Raw genomic sequence first — 20,804 nt, 5'->3', positions numbered from 1 at the left:
TCATGGGATGAAAAAGGTTAAGAACCCCTGCTCTAGATGCTACGACTTCAGAGGCAGTAAATGCTGATGTTAAATGACTAGGTCATTCACTAGATGTGCCCTGTGTTATGACAGCTCCACTAGTTCAATAGGTAGGAGTTAGCGTTTCCATATGCACATAGACCTTCCCCTGCCAAGAGAGGGTAGGTAGACATGATGACCCGACCAACCTCAGAATTTTCTTTATCTGAAAACTGCTTTATCAAGACCCTCATGGTGTATATTTTGATTAGAGAGTGGTACTCCTAACATACAACGTGCACTTGGGTGGCTCAGAAAGAAACCACCTTCCAGTCACCTGAGTATGGAGAGGTTATCCATAGCCAACACTATGGCAGATAAGACGCATATCCTCATAAAACCTAACGCTTCACCTGGATCCAAATGTTTACGAATCTGATAATTATAAATATGAAGGATCTGGATCCAGTCCCAGCTCCTAACGGGACTGGTTCCTATTGAGAAATTCATTTGAAACTCTTCCTTCGCTGGAATATCTTCTCATTCATGGCAAGACACTTGACTCGTAAGCAGACGATAGGGAAGGAAATCGATCATTATCTTCTGGTGAAAGATTCGTAATATGACTGTGATGAAATAAAAGAATAATGAAAATTAGATCTTTGCAATATATTATTATTTCTGAAATAAGTGGCATTTTACCCCAACTTCCCACTTAAAAAATATTCATATTAACAATATGGATAAAAAGAAAGCTAAATCAAACCCATTTAAGTGATAGCTGGTCACAATAAGAGGCAGGAGGATAACTCTTAGAGTAAGAGATACAGTTTTGCACTCCCTTTTCTTATTAGATATTAATGTAATGTTCTAACCTCTAAAAACTGGAAATTTTATATAATTTCATCTTTCCTAGCTATACAACCCAGAGTCATTTAAAAGGGGTAACTACTAATGATGCTTTCTATTAAGGAACAAGAGGACACTTGGTCACCATGTCTCTTCATGACACTCACCTGGTCAAAGACTTACAAGGCAGTTGAGGCAGGACCCTTGGTAATGACTCAGGTTTTTATAGCTACGAAAAATACGAATTGTTTAAAATTTTTAGTTTACTCCTACGTAGATACAAACTTTTGAGTCATTTATATGGAGTTTTCCTTAGGAGGAAGGTCTCCATAAAGTTAACAGGTATATTTCCTTAGGAGGAAGGTCTCCATAAAGTTAAGAGGTATATTTCCTTAGGAGGAAGGTCTCCATAAAGTTAAGAGGTATATTTCCTTAGGAGGAAGGTCTCCATAAAGTTAAGAGGTATATTTCCTTAGGAGGAAGGTCTCCATAAAGTTAAGAGGTATATTTCCTTAGGAGGAAGGTCTCCATAAAGTTAACAGGTATATTTCCTTAGGAGGAAGGTCTCCATAAAGTTAACAGGTATATTTCCTTAGGAGGAAGGGCTCCATAAAGTTAAGAGGTATATTTCCTTAGGAGGAAGGTCTCCATAAAGTTAAGAGGTATATTTCCTTAGGAGGAAGGTCTCCATAAAGTTAAGAGGTATATTTCCTTAGGAGGAAGGTCTCCATAAAGTTAACAGGTATATTTCCTTAGGAGGAAGGGCTCCATAAAGTTAAGAGGTATATTTCCTTAGGAGGAAGGTCTCCATAAAGTTAAGAGGTATATTTCCTTAGGAGGACGGTCTCCATAAAGTTAAGAGGTATACCCTTCCTCTCTCAATAATTTAATTACCATAATAACAAAAGATCGACGCAAATCGTTAGAGGGCAGTTTAGCCAGCTTGTAAAATGGCAAGGCCAAACTTCCAATTCTCCTCAGGAGTGAAGTATCCATGAAGTTGAGTGTTCCACCCTTCCCTGATACAATTACTGTAAGTAATAGTAAGCAATCAAAGAGAACTGTCAAAGAACAGAGTATCCAGCTCATAATGAGGCAAGGCTGCTCGTTCAAATCCAAAATGGGAATCTTTGCCAGGGGTAAAGTGGTATGAACATCAAGTAATACATAATAAAAGAACCATTTTTTAGTATATCATTAAATACTGAAGGAAAGAGGTGAAAACCCAAAGCAGGCTTCGAGTCCAATCAAGATCATCATCTGCCTTGAAATTCTTTAGCAAATAATGACGAGAACAATTAGGCTTGAGGCTAGAACCAGCACATGTCCCATGAGAACTGACAGTTAGGTAATTTGTTGTGTGACTATCATAATACCTATCAAGAGGGTGTCCAAAGGCTTGAATGTGCCACCTTTAAGGTAATTGTCCGAAGATGGGTTTTCCCTTCCATTCACCAGCTTGAGGAGATGTACTACCAAGTGGTTTTGCAGAACGCTGGGGTTGCGGCAAGCCTACATGTATTGTGTTCGAAGCCCTAGCGACGCTTCCCGAGGATGTATGAACTCTTACGATAGTTTCCCTTAATCAGAGACGGTGTTTCTGAACACATTCTTTGGACCAGTCAAAACTCGAACAAAATGATTTGGGGGTCTAGTATTACCAAGTAGTTTTGCGGAACGCTAAGGTTACGGCAATCCCATATAAATTGTGTGCTTAGGGGGGGTCCCTAGAGACACTTTCCCTAAGCATGCATAGATTCTTCTGATAGTCTTTATTACTTATTGAGAGAATGTGTCACTGACTAATTTCTTCTGGAGTGGCCAGAGCTCGTGAACAAAGAGGGAGTGATATGTCTCAGCTATTTGTTCTATCAGAAAAACTAACACTGCTCTACGGGACAGAAAAATTAGTTGTTCGTGGGATTGGAAACCTCTTTGAGAGACGCTAATGTGAAAGAAGTAACCTGAGATCTTTTCTCACCGGAGTTTGGATTTGATCATAGAACCAGAAACAGGAAAGGTGGCAGATTCACTGATAACATGTCGTTAGTTCTTCCCGGTGGAGGAGAGTCCTAATTACCTCAAACAAGGACTCACTTCAGATTCTAGAACTAGATCTGTTTCAAAATTGCCAAACAGTCCTTGATCAAGTAGTCGTCTTGGAAGGCTCCCCACTCTAGAATAATCCCTAGTAAGAGTTCTATTTGACCTGAACAGTCTTTGTTGCTGACTAACTATTTCCAAGGAAGACTACCGTTAGATTCATATGTTACACGTCAAGTAAACCCACTGCAACTAGTCTAAGAGCGATTCCTTACAGCACTCTTTTATCGGTTTGGTCGTCTGCTCGAGTTTATCTTGAGAAGTTTCAGACCTGATGACGGTTTCTTACATTTAAGAAGTTGTGGTGTCCATCTGACTTCGTTGGATCTCCTGGTCTTATATTCCTGAGTCAAGGGGGGAGGACGACGTCAGCCATTACCAAAGTATTGGTTGAGAACGTTGGGTGACAAGAAATCCGGCAAAATTAAAAGATTCAGGACAGGAAAACATTTAAGGGCAAGCTTAATTAGGAGGTATGGAGGACATAACTCTACTGGTCATACCTGGTTCATACTCGTAGATAGTTATGACCGCTCCTACTCGGTGATGACCCGACTCCGCAGGGGGAATAACTGGTTTAGGCCTCTCCATAAATATCTATGCCAGGCTTCCTGACAGGAGTAAATGCGTATCTCACGGCTCTAAAAGTCCTTATCCATAAGCGACTTCTTAGCTTTTCCGGAGAAGCTATCTAGCCTCGGAAGGGAGTACCGAAGTCCTGTTTAACAGATGGATGGGAAAGACAGGAGGTCAACTTACGACTTCACAGTTGAGCTTTTATTCTTGATACAACATGGTCCTCCAAGGATATGGGAAGCCAAGGTTCCTCTGATAGAGGAGGGGTTCTGTGTACTCATAGTCTTCCAAGGCTAAACAAGACCCTCATCGAGGATACTCTCGTATATAGCCAAGACATAGCTTCTCAGGATGGGTAAATATTTTCCCGGAGAAATAAGGTTCCGTCATCTAAAATCTGGTTTTGGGAATGATCTTTCTTTATGAAAACAGGAAAGTTTCCGGTTTATGGTCAGACATCTGACGGCACCAAGTGGGGATGGCTCCATTCCATATTCTAGAGAATTAAAGGGCCCATACTTCCATAACCTAATTTTCCTATCATGATCTTGAGTCTAGTCAAGGGTATATGTTTGAGATAGTAGTCTTCTTCTCAGAAGGTAGTATCTTAAGAGATTTTCCTTCAGGTAGCCTTGGTAAGGGCTTGCAGTTAGTACCTCACGAGAGCTTTGGGTAACCAACAGCCTGAAACCAACTTTTCTCTATTTGTTATCCCAACTACAAAATAAAAAAGAAGTGGGATAAATCCAAACGAAATCCTACCTCCTACTGTGAGGCTCAGTGAAAGGGAAACTTGAACCAGGTTCTTCCCTTGCCCGCAGCTGGTATTAGAATACTCTTGAAGTGGATGTCAAACACCGGAGGCCAGAGATGTCCTCCTCAACACAGTTAGTGGAGACGTATCTAGTCTAACCATGGTAGGGAAGGAAAGAAAAAGGGGAGACCTATATCCTGAACATGCTATATCAAGCTTCAGAGACTGGTCCTCGACCAATTTTACTATCTCCTCCCGCACTTTAACGTCTGCTCCCTACCTGTAGTAAGCCCGGGAATGCACATATTACTAGTAGGAGCCATTGAACCTGCTGCCTTTACCTTCCAGTGGTCTGAGTAGTTTGAACTACGGGATATGACTGTATCTTACACAATTCTCTCTGTGGGAGTTGAGAGGGTGGCATACCAGTTGTTGTATCTCTTCCTACCAAGGTAGTTTGTTCCCATCTTGCTATCTTTACTATTGCCGAGTACCTCTGCCTGGGAGAGCAGAAAGGGGGAATTCACCAAATCAGACTTATAACTCTCCAGGGGGTAGCTGTTCCAAGCCTCTGGCCAAGATTACATCACACCTTTTTAAGACAGTTCCCCTATAGAGGGACGGCCTGAAGTGAAAGGACTTCTTGGGATTTTGACCCTGCTCATGACAAATCTTCTAAGTGACATAGGACATAACGATCCTTTTGATTTTCCGTAGTCGCATCACACTATACAGTGTTGCTCTAGACCAATGGTCGAGCCATGATCAGGTATGGATCGCAAACATTGCTGCTAATTCTATGTTCACCATTTCAGTGCTTGAAGAAACGGAGGAGAATGTAGTTACGTCCTATATCTAGGCAGATGGAACTAGGCTAGTAAAGTTCACTTGCAACAGTAATGGGCTCTGAAAGACCCCAGATGGTGCAAATAAATTTCTCTGCTCAAACGGGGCCAGAGGTAGTAATCCTGGGACATGTTGGCTTCAAGAATTCTCAGAGGCCGAGAGCTGCATGTTAAACAGGGACACTCTCTCTAGTTGGTCTGAAGAGGTTTAGTCCGTACTCGAGTTCAGGATTCCGTGAAGGGGAATCCCCTGAGCAGACAATCATTCATATCCACGGGGGGTCACAGTTTGGGCCACCACCTAGACCTTTTAGGGAGGATATCTCAACCTTGATGTGTTGGAGAAAAGTCTCATGCCCAAACCCAGCACATGATTTGACCTTGCAGGGAATACCCTGGGATTAGTTGTACGCTTGTCTTGCACCTGAAGAAAATCCTTCATGCGCAGAAAAGTTGGCGCCCGTGATTACGTCATCCCACACTGAGATGGCGAGGCGTAAGGCTTTATCTGGCTGAACAATGTTCCAGCCTGAATTCTGACAAGCGTCAGTTTCCGTAATTATCCTATTCAACTTCCCTACTCTAGTAGTTAAGGAAGAAGGTAAGTGAAAAGGAATGCATAGTTTGGGAAGCTTTGGGGTTTGGACGCAGCTGATGCGGTCCGACCACCGGTTGAGATATGACTGCTAAGAGAGCTATTGAATCCTTAGACTGGAGAAACAGTAATACATTGGATCCCTCTCCTTGGTTCCAGTCCATTTCTATTTTTGCCTACACATACATTGAACAGTCTAGCTTATTCTTTACACAATCTTCTTTCCTCATACACCTGACAACACTGAGATTACCAAAATTCTTCTTTGCTCAAGGGGCTAATTACTGTACTGTAATTGTTCAGTGGCTACTTTCATCTTGGTAAGGGTAGAAGAGAAACTTTAGCAATGGTAAGCAGCTCTTCTAGAAGGTCACTCCAAAATCAAACCATTGTTCTCTAGTATGAGTAGTGCCATAGCCTCTGTACCAAGGTCTTACTCTTGGGTTACAGTTCTCTTGTTTGAGGGTACACTCAAGCACACTATTCTACCTTTTTTTTTAATGGTGTGATGGGCAGGCTTAATAGAAGGGCCATGGATGCCTGGTAGTTTACCAAGAGGTTGTCTTTTACTCATCAGTTTCTTTTTCTTTTCAAGACCATCCTTACTATCTTCCCGTTAGTTGAAGTGGCTATCCTGGAGGGTATTTAGCCTTGCATGGTGTATCGGTCCCTCTATGTTGACCAGATTTTCTGATACTTTTTTTTAAATTCTATGGGTTTGATCAATTTCTTTATTTATAATTCTGTACATATTGTTTTAGTTATCATTCTTGTTAATTTAGTTTTCAAGTATGAGTATCTTTCTTTACTACCATTAATTCTTATGCTGTCTGGAAACATTGAGCAAAATCTGGGACCAGTATGTTTTAAATTTCCTCCATGTCCTCTGCTATATTGCAATATTCGTGGCCTTCACGCAAATTTTCAAGACCTTATAGCTGCATCCAGACAGTAAGATATTCTTTAAGGCTCAAAAACTTTGGTTCCTAATATGATGCACTCATCTGAGCTTCTTATACCTGGTTTTAAGAAGCCAATAATTTTGAAAAGGGATGCCTTTCCTAGGACAAGGGGAATGGCGGTGTATATTAAGACCGAGTACCCAGCTCCTCATAAGTGCTGCTTTGAATGTGGATAATTTTATCTTTGATTGTATTCTTACCATTATGACTTATACAAGATGATAGAAAGGCCCCTCTTGTCTTTGTTGACAATTTCAATGCTCTCCATAGGGAGTGATTAAATTCTGGTTCTCCTACCAATACAAGCAATTATAATTTAACTTAAATAATTGAGAAAACAATCGGAAACGCAACCAACCCTGACAACGGGAAAGGTGCTTCCCTCGTAAGTACACTATTGGAGGCCCGTGAAAGGTGAACGCCCTTGAAAAGAGAAAGACCGAAGTCAATCTCTGAGAGGTCACACTCCCTTCACTCAGTAATCTATAAGTTTCCCGTAGGAAGAGGGAAAAGCGAATACAACAGTTGAACGAGGAGGGTCTAAACGATGACGATTTCCCTGCGGTGGCGGCCGAGTCAACGGTAGGTCATCTGCCGATGGGGAAGACCGATGGACAAGGGGGGGGAGGTTGGAGGGGAAGGTTCCCCTGCCTTGCACCAGTGTCTTGAGAACCTGTCGTTACGTATCACACGCACAGCACAAACACTGGAAAGGAAACTTACAACATTTCTACATATATAAATACATAAACATTAAGAATGTTTTGATATATATATATATGTATATATATGTGTGTGTATATATATATATGAGATAGGAAAAAGTCAAAAGACAAAAGTTAATGGCAGTCCAAAATAGGCTAGGAGGAAGAGCAGATACAACCGGTCTCCATCCGAGCTAAAAGTGAGCTAAATCACCAGTGTGTGAATGGGAGCGTTAACAAGCTAACCCCGCTAACTACCGGTGTGGGTAGTTAACCCTCGCTAAATTTTAATGGGTCGTCATTTCAGCTTCGCAGAAAGTAATACCCCTAAATAGATAGCGTAGCTTTGTATTCCAGTACGGAACAACTTTGTAATACACAACAAAAAATGCAGCTGTTTCTAATCCACTGCAGGACAGAGGCCTCAGGTTTGGCGTTATCATGACACTGGCCACTGCAGACAGGTATTGGTGGCAGACTTTATCTTGCAAGACGTATCTTTAGTATCCATCAATATGATCTTGGTAGTTGCTGGGCCTGGCCTACCCGAAAAAAAAAAAAATCACCACCGTCGTCCAGTAGGCACGGACTTATCATCATCGTCCTCCTCCATGTTCTGCAGGCATCCATCTGAAAGATTTAAATTATTTTAGTTTTAAATTGTACAGTATTAGTAATACAGATAAATGCATTCTTATAAATAAATACCACTCGCCTATACTTCCTATCTTAGCCTTTTAAATATTATACAGTATTAAGAATATAATGTACAAGGAAGTCCCATCTTATGACATGGGGCCACAAAAGCAGGCATTGTATGTATACTTTATAACACACACACTATACAATAATGACATTTCTGTTAACCCTTCATTGATGTTGTAGCCCGACACTTCCACTGGCCAGTTACTGACTTAGACCTCGATATTCTTTGGGCTAATTCTTAACATGTTAAACTACAAAATTACATGTCCAGGAGTGCTGCCAACGTCCTGTGGTACGGCAGGAGCAAATTAAAATGACAAATTTGTAGATAATTTGTATTTTTCCTAACTATACAAACCTTGGCTATTTAATAGGGGTATTACTTTCAGCGTAGCTGAAATGACGAGCCATTAATTCTTAACGAGGGTTAACTACCCACACCGCTAGTTAGCGGGGGTAGGGAGGGTAGCTTGCTACCGCTCCCCCCTCACACATCTGTGATTGAGCTCACTTTGCTTGCAGGTAGGACTTCAATAAGGATAGGGCTGGCGGGTAAGTTTGGTTAAATAGCTAAGGTTTGTATAGTTAGGAAAAATACAAATAATCTACGAATGTCATTTGTTCCGTAACTGGAATACAAACCACGCTATTTAATAGGGATGACTCACCCATTAGGAAGGGTGGACGTCCGTGCCAGTCTGGCTTTTTGGCTTTGCCCGGGGGCTCCTTATCTGTGTGTTAGCACTCAAGAAATAAGGAGCCCCTGCACCTCGCTAAAACCTTGCTACGTAAGGTCTGCGGCCTACGCAAGCTGTGTGTGAAGGTATGAAGAAGTGTGACTTGTCCTAGAAAGTTGTACCGAAGTTCTTAAATGGATAGCTGTGCATTAGGACTTTCCCAATACCACCTCGTCAGGGTACGTTGGTATTAATCTTAATATTAGGTACACAAGGGAGCATGGTTTACCTGCAGTGGTTTCAGGTCAGCTATGCAGAGAACCCAGGATGCTGCTTTCACCAAGAGAGAGGATGTTGATAAAAGAATAAGGGCCAGTCAAACCTTTTTATTCATGCAGACTAAAACTTGGTAACAATACCCTCAACCTTCTGCTACTTGTCCAATAAGGAGCTTGAGGTTTTAAACCAGCTCTTGTACAGCCACCACAGGACCGATAGAAAAGGTATCGAGTCTCCTGTGGGTCACATCTTGCAGGTAGTGGAATGTGAACATGTTTTGACGTTTCCACACCGCAGTTTTAAGAACCTGCGTCACTGAATAATTTCTTTTGAAGGCCAGGGACGTAGCTATGCCCCTGAAATCATGTGCTCTGGGGGGTCTGGATTCAGTGCAAGGTCAATGACCCTGAAAATCCAAACTAAGATGGTGTTCTTGGTGACCCTCCTCTTAGTCATTCCTGTGCTGACGAATAGTGCTGGCACACGAGGACGGGCTGCGGCACTTCTCTTGAGGTACAGCCTCAAGCTCTTCACTGGGCATAGTAAGAGATGGTCTGGGTCATCTGTTACAGTACGGAGACTAGAAATCCGGAAGGAGTCGAATTGGGGATCCGCTACTCCCGGGTTCCGAGTCTTAGCAATAAACTCAGGAACGAAGCTGAACGTTACCTCTCCCCCATTCCCTTGAATGGACGATGTCGTATGAGAGACCGTGAAGTTCACCGACTCGCTTGGCCGAGGCCAAAGCTAGCAGGAACACCGTCTTCCAAGTCAGGTGGCTATCTGTTGCCTGGCGTAATGGTTCATAAGGAGGTCTCTTAAAGAGACCTGAGAACTCGAACCATGTTCCATGGGGGAGGTCTCACTTCTGACTGGGGGCAGGTAAGTTCATAACTCCATATGAGTAGAGAAAGTTCTAGCGAAGAAATGTCGATTCCCTTTAGTCTGAAGGCCAGGCTTAAGGCTGAGCGATAGCCTTTCACAGCCGAGACTGATAGGCGCATTTCTTCACGCAAATACACGAGGAACTTCCCTATTGCTGGAATAGTGGCATCGAGTGGAGAGATACCCATTCCACGACACCAACCACAGAAGACTTTCCACTTTGCCTGGTAAACTGCTGCTGATGATTTCCGCAGACGTCCAGACATCCTAATCGCAACTTGTTGCAAAAATCCTCTCTCAGAGGAGATACTGGATAGTCTCCAGGCGTGAAGTCGGCTACGGCTTTGTGGAAGATGTTGGTGTGTGGTTGTTTGAGTAGATTGTGTTGTGGAGGGAGTTCTCTTGGTGGCTCCGTTAGGAGTTGCAGAAGATCCGTGAACCATTTTGCGTGATGCCATAGCTGAGCTATGAGGGTCATTGAAAGATTGACCGATGTTCTGGTCTTGTTGAGTACCCTCCTCATCAGACAGAACGGGGAAAAAAGCGTAAACATCGATGTTGTCCCACCGTTGTTGGAAAGCATCTTGCCAGAGAGCCTTGGGGTCTGGGACTGGGGAACAGTACAGCGGGAGTCTGAAGTTCAGGGCCGTTGCAAAGAGGTCCACAGTCAGAGAATCCCACAAAGTCAGGATTATGTTGGTTATTAGATGATCCAAAGACCACTCGGTACTCACTATCTGAGATGCTCTGCTCAGGTTGTTTGCGAGCACATTTCTTTTGCTTGGAATGAAGCGTGCCGATAGAGGTATAGTGTGGATTTCGGCCCATCTCAGTATCTCTACTGCTAGATGGGATAGTTGCTGCGAAAAAGTACCTCCTTGCTTGTTGATGTAGGCCATTACTGTGGTGTTGTCGCTCATCACCACCATCGAGTGGCTTGCAAGGAACTGTTGGAACTGTTAAAGGGCCAAAAAGATGGCCTTCATCTCTAGGAGATTTATGTGGAGGTACTTTACTGACTCTGACAGGCCTGAGGTCGTGTGGTGCAGCACGTGGGCCCCAAACCCTTTTTTTTGAAGCGTCCGAGAACAGCATCAAATCCTGGGGGGAGGACAAGAAGGTCCACCCCCTTTCGTAGATTCTCGCCTGTCACCCACCACTGGAGGTCTGTCAGTTCCGCAGGTCCCATGGAGATCTGGACTTCCGGGGAATCGTAACCTTGATTCCACCGGGACTTGAGTCGCCACTGGAGGGATCTCATCCTAAGGCGACCGTTGGGAACTAGACGAGCCAGCGATGAAAGGCGACCAAGGAGACGTAACCACGATTGGGCTGGAAGTTCTTCTCTTCTGAGAAAAGGTCTTGCGACCTTTCTCAGCCTTGTTATCCTGTCGTCTGATGGGAAGCCTTTGAGGAGATTAGTGTCTATGATCATGCTAAGTATAACAGTCTCAGAGTAGGAAGCAGAGAAAACTTTTCCAGATTTACCATGATCCCCAGATCCTGGCAAAGTCTCAGAAGTTTGTCTCGGTGTTGAAGAAGGGTCGACACCGAGTCTGCCAGGATTAGCCAGTCGTCCATATAACGGATAAGACGGATGCCAATCCTGTGTGCCCAAGATGATACTAGGGTAAACACTCTGGTGAAAACTTGTGGTGCTGTGGAGAGACCAAAGCACAGCACCTTGAACTGGTACTTTCTGTTGTCTAGGATGAATCTCAAGTATTTCCTTGAAGACGGATGGACTGGGATCTGGAACTACGCGTCCTTTAGGTCCAGTGTACACAAAGTCTTGCGGTCTTACTGCTAGTCTGACCGTGTCTGCTGTCTCCATGCTGAACGGAGTTTGTTTGACAAACTTGTTCAGGGCTGAGAGGTCGATGACTGGTCACCAGGTTCCAGACGCCTTTCTTACAAGAAAGAGTCGACTGAAGAAGCCTGGGGATCCGTCGAGGACCTCTTGAAGAGCGCCCTTCTTCAACAGAGTCTGGACTTCTGCTCGAAGGATTGAATTGAATATAGGATTTAGGCATTAAGCCAAGCACTGGGGCATCAAAGGCCATTCAGCGCTATATAATGAAAATCATTCAATCATATCTGTACACTCACACCATTTAGTATCATTTTAACCTTTAATACCAATCGTAACACTTTCATACAATAAAATCTAGATGTGAAATAAATAGGGATTAAAAGGGTAAAATAAATAAATAAATTAATAAAATCAATTATAGCTCATAATATAACCCAATACTTTGTACAAATTTTCTCAAGTTCAGGGTATTACAGTTTTCCCCCAGTATATCTCTTAAAGGTTTGTCCTGGAGTAAATGTGTCCTCCTCTGAAGATTAAAAACAGGACAATCGACTAAAATGTGTTTAACATCCATTGTCACTTGACAGGTATTACAAAGAGGGGCCTGTCTCCCTTCCCCACTCTTCATTAAATAATTGTGCGTTGCATGTGTATGGCCAATACGCAGCCTAGTTAAAATAATGGTATCCCTTCTACTTGTAGAATTACAAGATGACCATTTATCCACCAATGGGTGGATTTGTTTCAATTTTGTATTGGTGGTCAGTTCAGACCATCGAGCTTGCCACTTATTTTTACAGTAAAGATGAATCTCACTTTTAAGATCTTTGTAAGGAATACTCAAGGGGGATGGATTACTTAGCCCTGAAGCTTCCTTTGCTGCCTTATCTACTTGTTCATTCCCATCCACCCCAACATGGGCAGGGACCCAACAGAAGTGAACACTGATACTCTTCCTAGACTGCAGAAGTACTAACCAGTCCTGCACCTCTTGTACTAGATGATGGCCTGGCATAATTTGTTTTAATGAGAGTAAAACACTATTGGAATCCGTAAAAATTGTATAAAAACTATTTTGGTTGCCATTTTTAAAAATATGTTGGACTGCGAGAATTATTGCGTACAGCTCAGCAGTAAAAATTGAACAAGAGTATGGGAGTTTCCTTCTAATAACAATATCCCCCACCACAGCTGCACTTCCAACTCCTGCAGCCGATTTGGAGTCATCTGTAAAAACATGTTTCCCATGATGTTGAGCAGCATGATTTAAAAACTCACTTTTCATTACCCTACTAGGTAAGGTATTTTTCCCTCCTGCCGTAAAACATACTTTAACAGGTGGATTACACCAAGGAGGAGACTTGGGATATCCTACCTCTGCTATCTGTGCTGTTAACAAGCCTACTTCTCTAGCATCGTTTTTCAGCTGTACTTCCAAAGGCTTAGGCACTCTAGATCTGTTAGGAGCCCGATCTAAAGGCGCCCTAACATATTTACAGTTAGGATTGTTTCTCACAGCAAGGGACCTAGCTAAAAACCTCAAACTCAACTCCTCTCTGCGAATGGAAAGGGGAGGTATGCCAGAATCAACATAGAGACTGTCAATGGGAGATGTTCTGTAAGCACCTGTGCAGATGCGAAGCCCAGCATTGTGAACAATATCAAGTTTTCCAAGTAAAGTCTTTGTAGCTGACCCATATATTTGGCATGCATAGTCTAACTTGCTCAGACACAAAGATGTATAAATTCTAAGCAAAGTTGTTCTATCAGCACCCCAATCAAAATGCGATATCACTTTCAGAATGTTCAGTGACTTCTTAACCCTGATAGATAGGTCATTTATATGGGGACCAAATGTCATTTTCTTGTCAAAAATGACTCCAAGAAACTTGACACTATCCTCATATGGCAAAATACAATAATTTAAGAAAAGGGTGGGGATCTCTTCCCTTTTACGAGTACGAGTAAAGCGAATGGCTTTGGTCTTCTGAGGAGAAAACATGAATCCACGAGAATTTGCCCATGCGGAAGCAGCATTTATTGCAATTTGAAGATTTTGGCATGCTTGAAGTGCAGATGATCCACTACAATAAATTGCAAAGTCATCGACAAATAGTGATCCTTGTATGCCAGGAGGTATGTGACTAATGAGACTATTAATAGCAACAGCAAACAAGGTCACACTCAATACGCTGCCTTGGGGGACACCTTCTTCTTGCATGTAGGATGAAGATAGTTCTGACCCTACTCTCACTTTAATTGAGCGGTTTGATAAAAATTCTTCAATAAAAGAGAACATATGTCCTCCTATACCCCACGAGGCCAATTGCTTTAAAATACCACCCCTCCAGGTGGTGTCATATGCCTTTTCGAGGTCAAAAAAGACACCCACCACCTGGTTTTGGTTAGAAAAAGCATTTGAAATTTCCCTTGATAACATCAGCAAAGGGTCTAGAGTACTTCGGTTCTTCCTAAAACCAAACTGTCTGTTAGATAAAAGATTTTTTGATTCTAGATACCACACAAGTCTGTTGTTGATCATTCTCTCAAATAGTTTGCATATGCAACTGGTCAAGGATATGGGCCTATAACTAGATGGCAGTTCTGGGTCTTTACCAGACTTGTGGCCTGGAATTACAATTGAAGTATGCCAGGAATCAGGAGATGTATGGGAAGCCCATAGACCATTAAAGGTTTCTAATAAAAATTCCTTGGTATCCACTGGAAGATGTGATATCATTTCATACCGGATGCCATCCTCACCTGGGGCAGTTAAAGAAGAGCTGGAGATAGCATTTTGCATCTCCTCCATACTAAAAGCCAGGTTAAAAGCTTCAGTATTTGAAGAAGCAGGAGGAACAACAGATGTTGATGCTCTAATTTGTTGAAATGCTGGGGAATAGTTGTCAGCACTTGATACATGAGCAAAGTGCTTAGCAAGAACCTCTGCTACATCTTTGGGGTCAGATATATATCTATTATTTTCCCTTAATATTGGTAGAGGCTTAGGGACGAATTTACCTTGAAGTTTTCTAATCTTGTCCCATATTTCCTTTGAAGGAGTTTTGGTATTAATATTAGATATATATTTCTTCCAAGAAGCTCTCTTTGCTTTTTTAAAAATTCTTTTTTGTTTGGCACAGGCTCTGAGATATGCTATTCTATCTGCTAAATAGTTTGTCCTCAAGTATCTTCTGAAGCAAGTTCGGGTCACTTTTCTTGCGTTGGCACATTCTTTACTCCACCAAGGAACTACAGAGCGATGAGGTAAACCGCATGTTTTAGGTATAAACTTGCTAGCATTATCATCAATAATATTTTCAAGATGTTGATAGGCATGCACTGGAGATGTAAATTCATCATATTCTTTATCAGTGTGTGAACAGTTTTCATAAGCTGCCCAGTCTGCCTCATCTATCTTCCATTTTGGTGGACACTGAGAAGGAAGATTATGGACATAATTTAACATTATTGGCCAATGGTCACTGCCATGTAGGTGTTCATTTACTGACCAAAGGTAGTCCAATCGAATGGATGAGGAACAGATTGACAAATCAATGGCTGATGTAGAGTTGTGGAATACATCATACCTAGTTGGAGAACCATCATTCATTAGTATGACATCATTGTTGTCGATTAATTCTTCAACAAGATTACCCCATCTATCGCACACATTTCCACCCCATAAAGTATGCTTTGCATTAAAATCACCCATCAAAATAAAAGGGGCAGGAAGCTGATTGATCAAGTCTTGGAGGTCAGAAAGTTTAAGCCTTCTTGGATTACCAGCATGATCTAAGAGGAAAAGTTCTAAGGATGGTTCAATATATAGCGAGCATAAAGTAATTTTTTTCCCGATATGAGTTCTAACTGCACATGCCTGTAGTGGTGTATTGAGTGGGATTGTTTCAAATTTTACAGATTTGTGAATAATAAAACCTGTACCACCTTGAGCTCTTGCAGCTTGCAAAGGAGGGGATCTACAAAAATGATAATTGAGTCCAGGATTAAATGGTTTGTCACTGATCTTGGTTTCCTGTAGACAAATTACCTTCGTGTCTGAGTCCCTAGTTAAAGTTTTTATTTTTCTGCTCGAAGGGCTTGCCCCCTTGCCGATCCCATGGCAAGGGAGTCTAATGACACTGGATTCCTTGTCAGGGGAGGTAGAGATGTTATGAACGGGACGCAGACCTAGACGGATCAAGGAGATTGTCCAGGAATCGCCCCCAAATTGCTTCCACCTGTCTGAGCAACTTTGTAGGCATCCCCCCCACTGGTGGAAACGCAGGGGAAATGCCTATCCTAGCATTTGCGGCCTCGGCTGCTCCCTCTAGGATTCTTTCCTCCCCTGGACTTTTTGCCTTTCCTGACCTTGACAAGAAAAGGCTTAGACATCACAGTTTTCGCTGCTGTTTTCGTCGTCGTTACGGTCTTGGTTGGACGGGACTGCTGGGGTGTTGGAGGTTTATAGGTCTTAGATGTTAAAGCCTTATGGAGGAGGGAGTCTTGATGAGACTTCCTCCACCTCTCAGCAGCAAGTTCCACATCCTTAGGCTCAAACAGATGGGACCCCTCTAGGGAGGAATGTCTGAGCCTGTTTATCTTGATGATAGGGACATTCTGGTGGGACCTCTCAGACACTGTATCTCGACGTTTCAAGATGGCGTTTGCCCACAAGTTTGAGACTTGGTGGGCAAGAAACTCGATCGTGTGAGTGCCTGAGAGAAGGAAGGTTTCCATAGCTTTCCTAGTATGTTCCTTGGAAAAATCCTCGGACCGTATCAGGATATCTAAGGTCCCTAACCAGATGTCCAGCCATGATGTAGCTTGCATAGCATACTTGGTGACCTCCTGATTAAGGATCTCGGTTGCCGAGAACGAGACCTCCCAGTTGGAGAATCTCCCAAGAGGGATTCCCCTGGTTAGCTCTTCCAGAGAGTGGTGAAGAGGAAGAGCTGAACTGGGTTCCTCCAGGATCTCGAAGTACTGTACAGTACTCTGCTGTTCGCGAGGTGGGAGGAGCTTGTTCGTGGTACCGGCACAGTTGGAGGAGGAAAACTCAGAGAGCTGTAGGGAGATCTTATCCCTGGTACTCTTCAACCCTTGAGACCAGGGCAGGGCTGCACTGGTCTTTGAGGGATTCTGAGTACCAAAGACGCGGTCTAAGACCGTGTCTTTGCCCTGTCGAGGGGGTATCTCTGGGTCGGAAAACCCATTGAGAACCCTCATTAGAGTCAGAACCTGCCAGAATGCATGCTCTGACTCTTGGTGGTCTCCTGCTGTAGGACTTGCAGCAAAGTCTCCTATCCCCAAAGGCTCTTCTTGGGGTGAATAGCGGACATTCCCTGAGTGGCTGGCAGTCTCCATTCTAGCCCTAGTGGAGGACTTTGGCAGTGTTTTAGTGTCTTTGGATTCCTTCCGAGGAAGGAGGCAAGACTCCAACATCTATGATCTTTGTGGCATGTCCCTCCTGATCTCAGATTGCGGGGAACTCTTGGCGTGGAGAGGTTTCCTCCATTGGTGCGATAGAGGAGTCTCTCTCCACGCGCGGTTCCCTTGGTGACGGGAGGTCTTCGTCCGACAGGGATGGAGTCTCTCTCTGAGAAACAGGAGGAACTTGTCTCGATGGTCTGCATGGAGTCAGCTTCGCCCTCGGGGAAGTGATCGCGTCAGAAACTCCTCTTTTCCTCTTCAAAGGGGTAGAGGAAGCCATGGTTCCGTGCCTTAGATCTAGAGCTATGGGTCGCTCTGATGAGCGATCAGACAGGACAGGCTTGAAAGCCTGTTACGGCTCTGACTAAGGCACTGAACCAGGGCTGCTGGCTGACGGATGCACTGTCAGACTCATCCCCTGAAGGGAAAGGGACCGAAGGTTCCCTACGAGGAATCACTGTGATAGGTGGGTCTGCCTTAGAAGGCAGTTTAGAAATCCTGAACCCCTCTGCTTGAAAGTGTTTCCCTTCTCACGCAGTGCGCGTTGGAATGCGTTTGCGGGAAGGGGAATGAGGTGATGGCAACCTTGCTGGATGACGCATCCGTGCTCGTGCCAGTTGGTGCGCATGCTCGCGCGCCGGAGAAAGTTAGACCGAGTGTGGGAGAATCTTGGAGCATGCGTGGGTGCGCAGGAGTGTGTTGGCGCACGTCCGTAGGAGAGAGTTGCCGCGCGGGCACATGCTGGCGCACAGAGTTGGCGCGTGGACACATGGTGGTGTGCAGATAGCGCTGGCGCGCTGATGAAAGTTAGTGTGTAGGTGAGGGCGGCAATGTGGTTGTCGTCTCACCTACAGACTTGTGCGCTGGAGAGTCATGGGGCGCAGGTATTTGCCGCGCTGGTTGGCGAGCAAGCGATGAAGGGCACAGATGTTGGCGCGGGGGAGGGCGCTGGCACGTAGGAGAGCGTTGGCGCGCAGGCGAGTGCTGGCGCGTGGGCAAGCGTTGGCGCTCAGGAGATTGTAGGCGCGTATGCGCAAGAGAGCGCAAGTGCGCTGTGGTGTGCTGGCGCATGGGTGACCCTGGGCGTGTGCGCGCAGGGTGTGCAGGTGATCGTGGGCATGTGGGCACGTAGCGCGCAGGAGAGCGCTGACGTGTTGGTGAATGTTAGCCCGTAAGCGTGTGAGGCTGCTGCCGTCTGTGAGGACGAGCAGGTTGACGGGCACGCCGAAGCACTGTAGAGTGATGATCTGCTTGTGGGCGCTGAAGGTCTGAGCGTGTGTCGCGCAGGGCGACTGTGATGGCGCGCAGCTGTGCACTTAAGTGGAACTACAGTGGGCTCTACAGGCCACAGGAATGATGATGGAAGGTCGGCAGGTCTGGAGGATGGATGGTCGACGTGTCCTTTGTAAGGACGACCATCCACCGAAGGAGATCGCAAACGATCTGCAGAGAGGTCCAGGACCGAAGTCACAAGACTGGTTGCAGGTGCAGTGATGGATGATGTATGAAGCTCTGACTGGGGCTCCTCTTCAGGGGACTGCAGTGATGACGTTGAACCAAATAAGCACCTCGAAGGGAGACTTCTAAGGCGAAGAGGAAGGAGAGCCTTCCGACGGATGCACCCTCTGGGGGCTGTTGGATCAGCAAGCTGACCATCAGCAGTACTCCGAAGGGGAGTCTCTATAAGTGAACTCCCCCGAGGGGAAGAAACACTTGCAGGAGAGACCAACGTTGAACTTAGTTTCCCCCTCGTAGGATGGTCAGGAACGGGGGAAACCAAGTCGGCAGCTACAGCTGTGGAGTTTGGAGTGGCAGAGATGGATGACGCTGCATGAGACACCTTCGACACAACAACGTCGACAAGAGTCGGTGGATCTACCTCTGACGGCGACGATGATTGCTTAACAGAAGCACCCATGCGGATGAACTGCAGCAGGGATTCCTTGGAGGGTGAACCCATGAGCCCCAAGGAAGACCGTATCTGAAAAAGGGAAGTTAGTGACAAGGCCTCACCAGGGGAGAGTGGTGGGGCTGCTTTGCTAGGGGAAGCAACAACATCACCTCTCGAGACCCGGGGTTGGTCAACAATAACTTGGTCTACACTACTACTAGTCTTAAGTAAGAGACCGAACGAGTAGGAGCTTCGGAGGAGTGTTGGGCGACGGAAGAAGAGGCCTTGGGTTTTTCTTCCTTCGAAGGAGAAACATCCCGCTTGGACTTCTTCTTCCGCCGTCGCGCAAACCTCTCCCACTGGGAGGAAGACCACTCCCTGCACTTGTTAACACTATCCCACCGTTGACCTCTGCAGGAAGGACAAAGGGCGTGAGGATCAGTCTCAACCACCGACATACATGTTCCACAAGGGCCGCTGGAGAGTCCAGGGCAGGTGCGCATGGTCGCAGAAGTCAAGAGAGAAAACAAATTGGCGATAATGGCCACCAAAAGTCAGCGAGGATGAAGAGTGGCAACGACCGTTCAACATACGAGCCGAAAGCAAAGTGAGCTCAATCACAGGTGTGTGAGGGGGAGAGGTAGCAAGCTACCCTCCCTAACTAGCGGTGTGGGTAGTTAACCCTCGTTAAAAATTAATGGCTCGTCATTTCAGCTACGCTGAAAGTAATACCCCTATTAAATAGCGAGGTTTGTATTCCAGTTATGGAACAAATCTACATTAATAATGTAAGCTTCCATGTGAAGTACAGTAATCATCGTTCATTTACGATGTAGGAACAGAAGTAATGTGAACTTCATTTCATACTCAACACTTGAGGACAAGCAACAAAGTCGAAAGATGCACATCAAACTGAGCTAAAGTGGGGTATTACTCTGAGTTATTGTGCTTTCTTTGCCCCCCCTCCCCCCCCTCTTTTTTTTTATTTTTTTTAACAAACTGGTATCTAATCATGGGAAGGTTCAACAAGGAGTCGGTCTTTTGTCTGGTTCCAAAGAAACAATATCTTGGTTAAAAAATAATTTATTTGAACGAAGTTCAGTGCTGTTCCCCCCTATTGAAGTGAAAGCCCCAAATTCCAAACTTCATATAAAATTTTCTATGGCTGATGCTCTTGTTATATGCTGACATGTTTACAGCTCCCAGCCATGCATAGCTGCTGCCCTATCAGGAGGTTACTTGGGTGAATGCATGACTACCCTTGTTCTCATTACTTATTCCAACCTGAAAATCTGTCAATAGCTAAAGGAACTTTTCCAACACAGCACTGAGAGGAGGGCGGGTGATGCTCATGAACTTCGGAAAGTACCGACACAAATTTAATGGAAAATTTGTGTTTAAATTCCTTCAAAAACTCTATTTCTGAATCCCACACTAAAAGCAGGCAGTGATGGCGATGTCAAGGTTCAGTAAAGTCTACCCAAATATGAAAGCAAAAAGGTCTCTCTTATGCAACTGTTCCAAACCCCTCAAGGTTTTGCGAATTATTAGCAACTGTACCTTGTCGAAATATGTTATTTTGATTATAAAATAAATTTTTGAATATACTTACCCGGTGATTATATAGCTGCAACTCTGTTGCTCGACAGACAACTCTACGGTAAAAACTCGCCAGCGATCGCTACACAGGTTGCGGGTGTGCCCAACAGCGCCATCTGTCGCCCAGATAC

At 44.5% G+C, this 20,804-nt stretch overlaps 1 long non-coding RNA gene across 3 annotated transcripts in view; it reads right to left on the bottom strand.

The window, feature by feature from the left end:
• Positions 1 to 20,804, bottom strand: part of LOC137636906 (uncharacterized) — a 45,799-nt gene that overhangs the window by 12,815 nt on the left and 12,180 nt on the right. For 2 of the 3 annotated variants that reach the window (XR_011043283.1, XR_011043284.1), the window contains exon 3: positions 7,815 to 8,018. This is a non-coding gene — a long non-coding RNA (uncharacterized lncRNA). Of the gene's footprint in view, positions 1 to 7,814; positions 8,019 to 20,804 lie in introns of those variants that run through there. The other variant, XR_011043285.1, reaches the window with a different exon arrangement.

Source organism: Palaemon carinicauda, unplaced genomic scaffold (genome assembly GCF_036898095.1).
Source record: "Palaemon carinicauda isolate YSFRI2023 unplaced genomic scaffold, ASM3689809v2 scaffold439, whole genome shotgun sequence".
Lineage (NCBI taxonomy): Eukaryota > Metazoa > Arthropoda > Malacostraca > Decapoda > Palaemonidae > Palaemon > Palaemon carinicauda.
Note: the sequence above shows the minus strand (reverse complement) of the source record. Positions and strands in the feature narration are given on the sequence as shown.